General features: G+C 38.1%; 1 pseudogene; it reads right to left on the reverse strand.

Annotated features, from left to right (window-relative positions):
• Positions 1-1,930: 1,930 nt before the first annotated feature.
• LOC139814924 (uncharacterized) lies at positions 1,931-3,272 on the reverse strand (annotated as a pseudogene).
• Between the last annotated feature and the right edge of the window lie 2,357 nt (positions 3,273-5,629).

A 5,629-nucleotide genomic window follows, 5' to 3' on the forward strand; every position in this document is an offset into this window, starting at 1 on the left:
ATCCCTGTGGCACGCCATATACTGTCTCAATTATTTTAGAACATATATCAATGAATCTAACCTGCTGCTTTCTATTACTTAAATACGATATTATCCATTCCAGTACCACTCCTCTTATTCCATACTGATATAATTTTTCCACTAATCTTACCCTATCTATTGTCTCAAACGCTCTTCTGAGATCCAGGAATAACACCCCCACCATTTTTTTCTCCTCAATTATCAACTTCCATTCTTCGATAAAACTTTGAATTGCTGTCTCACACGACTGCTGTTTCCCGATTGGTATTCGGTTATTATTTCATTGTTTTCTAGAAATTTTTCCAACTGTATTTTTACAACTAACTCTAATACTTATTCATATATCGGTAACATATTAATCGGTCTATACTCACTCGCTTTTTTGGTTTGTTTACCTTTGGTATCGGTATTATCGTGGATGTTTTCCATTTTTCTGGAAATTTACCTGTCCTAAGCGAATCATTTATTACCCCTACAAACTCATCTTTTATCGCAGGTAGCACCATTTTCAGTATATCACTATTTATCCCTTCCTCTGTTCCGTTCTTTCGTGGTAGTTCCCTAACAATTTGTTCCAGATCACTTGCACTAATTGGCTCAAAATTTTCCATAATTCCCTTATTCTCAATTACATACATAGGTCTCCTACCTGTGCCTTCTATCCCCTTATTACTAATAGATTGCACAATGTTGCTAATACTTTTTACATAATATATATTAAATTTATCAGCTATATTGCATTCTTCTACGTCTTCTAATATTTCAAAATCTACATTATCGATGTTCTCTGAACCCCTTTGCTCACCTTTAATTAATTCTTTCAAAGTTTTCCACATTTTTGTAGGATCACTCCTATTATTATCTATCATATTTTCATAATATTCTTTCTTTTTGGCTCTGATAAGTTTAACTACTGCATTTCTTTCATTCTTGAAAAATTCTCAGTCCTGTTCTTTACCTGAGCTTATTGCTCTACTGTGAGCCTTATCCCTTCTATCTGCTGCCATTCTAATTTCATCTGAATACCACATTTTCCCTTCCCATATTTTCGGAATCTTAAACTTTTTCTTAGGTGCTACAGTATCCAATACACTGACTATACTATTAACAAATCTCTCCGCCCTTATGCTTATATCTAGCCCTTGACCTTGCTCAGTTCTTTCTTCCATTATTCTAAGAAATTCATCTACATTAAATTTACTATAGTCCCTGCCTCTAAATTCTTTATATTTATTTCTCTTTTTATTTATATTAAATTCTACTTTTAGCCATGCATGGTCCGTTATTTTAGGTTTCTCATTCACTTGTACCTTTATTTCTTTATTCGAAAAAATTAAATCTATCATCGTTCGACTATATCTTTTGTAACTCTCGTTGGACAATCAACGTATTGCCTCATCCCTAGGTTTTGCATTACCGTTAATAATTTCTTTGTGTAAAATTAATCTACCATTATATCTATATTAAAGTCCCCTATCACTATACAGTCATACTTTATTATTAAATCTTCAACCGTATCTTCCAAAAATCTCACGAAATCGCCAATTGACGCACTCGGCGAATGATACACTACTGCTATCATACCTTTATACAAATTCTCTCTTATTTCTACCACCACGCACCAACAATTTGACACTATCTTTTTCTTATCAACTATTTTAAATTTAATATCATCCCTAACATATAACAGTACTCCTCCTGTGTTTCTATTTTCAGCATCACATCTAACTATACTATACGCCGGTACATTGACCTCACTATCCTCAATTTCTACAGTCAATCTAGTCTCAGATAACGCTAGAATCACAGGATTCACCCTCTTCATAATCTGATGTTGAATTTCATCCTTATGCGCCAAGAAGCTTTGCGCATTCGTATACCAGAGTAATTTCGCTTCTCCCTGTGGTTGCTATTTTGCATCTTCCCAGCCGGCTCTTTTTTTCTCTTCCTCCTATACTTTCTTAAATGTCGGACATTCCGAATCTAGCGCCTCGTGTTCAACATTTATCTTCAAGTTGTACGTCTGATTCTTATAGGTACAGTTTACACACCTCTTCTTTGCCGTCGTACATTCATTCGCCTTATGATTTCCTGCACATTTATAGCATGTTTCCTGTCTCGTGCAATTCTTGGCAATATGGTAATAGGCCCCAGCATTTAAAACATCTTCTAACACTAATATAATTAAATATAGGACACTTTTGCCATCCTAAATTTATTTTTCCTCTGTTTATTAGTGAATTATGAGTGCTTTCATCCACTTCAATTATTACGGATCCTTGCTCAGTATCCTTATTTTTTCCTCTTAATATTTTTTTCACTAGGTGCATACAGGATTCTTCGCCAATTCTATTCTGCTTTTTGATTGTATCTATCAGTTCATCATCCTCCATTTTCATTTCTTCTCCACCAACATTAATTATTTTAATCTTTGGTTTCCTCTTCTGTGGCTCAGAGACCTTGACCTCCTCGCCCATTGCCGCTTGTACCGTTGCCTTTAGCTTATTCTTCTCTTCTTCCGTCTCACATCCTAAGATCACTGTCCCTTTACCTCCCTTTCTTAATTTGGTAATTTCTATTTCCATCTTGGTTGTATCAATTTTATCTTTAATTGTTTTCTTCGTAATTTCACTCTCTTGTTGTACTTTTGGTTTTATAATCAAGATATTTTCTTCCTTCCTTTCTCTAATCACATCGCTATATTTTCTTGTCGCTCCACCTAACGGTCCATATGCCCCTTGCGTCAACATTTTTCTCAATTCTTCTATTTCCTGTTTAATGCCTCCCATCTCCTCACGGACTATTTCTTTTATCATTGACTTGATCTCCTTTTTACATGCTGCCTCATCTTTTAATATTTTCACTGTTTTTACAAGCCAATTTATTTTTCTATCAATATCCCCTGTTCCACTCGCGGCTGCTACTTTATTCCCGCTGCTTGGCGCCGCACTCATTTTTGCAGGTGCCGTTGCTCTTCCTGCTGCTGCCACTGCTTTATTTATATCAGCTACTTTATCACCATCACTAATAATGAGCTTCTCGAATGGGCCAGGACACGACACCAATTCGCGGTTTCTATCATAAAAATTTGTGCTTAGATACACAACCTGGATGGTAGAAAAGCTTAGCACAGAACTTGCATGCGATCACCTCCGTTTTTATCGCCTTCTTACATGCCGAGCATTGATACTCGGCGTATTTCTCGTTCATTCTGCTAATATCGGCAAAGACAGTTAATTGACTCGTCACTTTAACACGTCACTTTCACACGTCAGCGTTTTGTGTTCGCCGCCGATGTCTACCTGTCGTACGAGGCTTCGATGACCTCTGTACGAAATGCAGTTCTCGTGTCTATGTATCAACATATTCCGGTTAGATAACACTCATGGCTACCCCCGTTCTATGCAGATATTCGTTACACAACTTTTTAACGCCCTCCCTCACTTATAAACCACTCAAAAATTAACACTTTTACGGAGCGATGTTTCACACGTCTGCTTCTGCTGAGTTGAGTTGAGTTTGAGTTTGTTTATTATGCCATAGTCAAGACTTTAGGCAAATGATGAAAAATACAATGATATACATGAAGTAAACAAGAGTAAAGTAAAAACAAAAATTGGAATAAGTAAGAATTAAAAAGATACAGAACAGATGAGATAATTATAATAAAGCAGTGAGCAAAAGCGGAAACAATGAAGATAATAATGACTATATTGCAAAAAGTAATAATATTATTTCCACCTCAGCAAACGCTTCAGAACCAAATTTCGTTGACAGTATTAATAACTGAAATAATGCTGAAGAAATAAAAATCAACAGAATTCAGTCGTGCTCTCTCTCTCCAACAACAATCGCAGAAAAATGACATTGATACTTAAAACTAGTTAAGACGTTGAAGTAGCGACGATTAATGTACAGTGACTAGGAAAGCTTAGACTAAATGTACTTACACCTATCACGCACTAACGCTACATCGTACATAGACATTAGATAGCCCCAAGGTAGAACCTCAACCAGAACCGAGCTCAAGTGTAAATAGATAGCCATTGAGCCTCTGCTTAAATTCATTTAGAGACGAAGACGACACCACCTCGGTAGGAAGCGAATTCCATAAGTAAATACCCGCTAGGTGAAAGGACTGGTGGTAAGTCTCGGTTCTGTGAATGGGAATTTGGAAAGTACTAGGCAGTGCTAGCCGTGACGATCGTCTAATCGAGAGATCGGCTCTGACAAAGATCTCAGAGAGGTAGCTAGGAGACATACCATAATATATCTTAAACATTTCGATGCCAAGGAAATAGAGACGTCGATTTCTAACAGACAGCCACCCTAATTGGTGACGGTAAGGAGTGATATGTTTGTCTCGACTCAAATTAAAGATAAACCGAATCGTACAATTGATAAGCCTCTGCAGTTTTGTGTTAAGCTCATCAGTAACATCGTTGTAAACAAGAGAGCAGTAGTCTAACAGAGGCCAAATCAATGCAGACACGAGTTTTACACGCAATTGCAATGATAAGGAGTTTTTATGAAACTTAAGCTTGTGTAGCGTGAAGTGTACCCGCTTAGAAATATGAGCGACGTGGCCATTCCAAGATAGATCGGAGCTCATAATGACACCTAGATTCCGAGCCTGAGAGACAAACGGAATAGAGGTACCACTGACAGAGATGAGAGGTAAATCGTAAAGATCAATTTGGTCCACGTAACGCTTGCTACCGAATATTAATACTTTGGATTTCTTAAGATTGAGAGACAATCCATTTGTGGTCGCATATTCAGAGATGACTCCGACATCATGGGCCACCAACTGCAAAGCAACGTTCAACTGACTAAAGACACTTACGGTAAATCTGAGTGTCGTCAGCAAAAATCAAGCGTTGGGTAAATCTAAGAAACGCACCAATGTCATTAATGAAAAGGGAAAAGAGGAGCGGTCCCAATACTGATCCCTGAGGCACACCAGAGGTGATGGATAGCCACTCGGAGAATCCACCAGATCAACGACCGCCTGAGAGCGACCAGTGAGGTACGAAAAAATTAATTTGAGGGCAAGATCAGAAAACCCTAGTTTCCTCAGTTTAGACAGAAGCAAAGGATGAGAGACAGTGTCGAAAGCCTTGCTGAAGTCAAAGAGGACAAGGATCAATACCTCACCTGCGTCAACGCCACTCTTAATATCGTGAGATAGTCTAAGAAGGGCAGACTGGGTAGAGTAACCCTTACGATAACCAGATTGACGGTCGTCGAGAATATGGTGCAAATTGATAAAGTCAACGATTTGGCGGTGAAGGATTTTTTCAAACAGCTTGGAAAGTTCACACAAGTTGGCAATAGGTCTCGTTTCAGAGGGAGAGGTAGGTGATTTAACTTTAGAGAGAGGACGCAGTATAGCGCGTTTCCAGAGAGATGGGAAATAACCCAGATTGAGACAGCAGTTGAAAAAAGAGGTCAAAAGGTTACCAATATGAGGAAAGGCCAAGGCAATAGCAAACAGAGGTAATTGATCGTAACCTGAGGCGAAGGAAACAGAAGGTGAAGAAACCATCAAGGAGCGAAGATTATCGTGGGATATTTCAGTGAAACTAAAAAGTGGTTCGTCAGGCAT

The sequence above is a fragment of the Temnothorax longispinosus genome, chromosome 6, assembly GCF_030848805.1.
Source record: "Temnothorax longispinosus isolate EJ_2023e chromosome 6, Tlon_JGU_v1, whole genome shotgun sequence".
Lineage (NCBI taxonomy): Eukaryota > Metazoa > Arthropoda > Insecta > Hymenoptera > Formicidae > Temnothorax > Temnothorax longispinosus.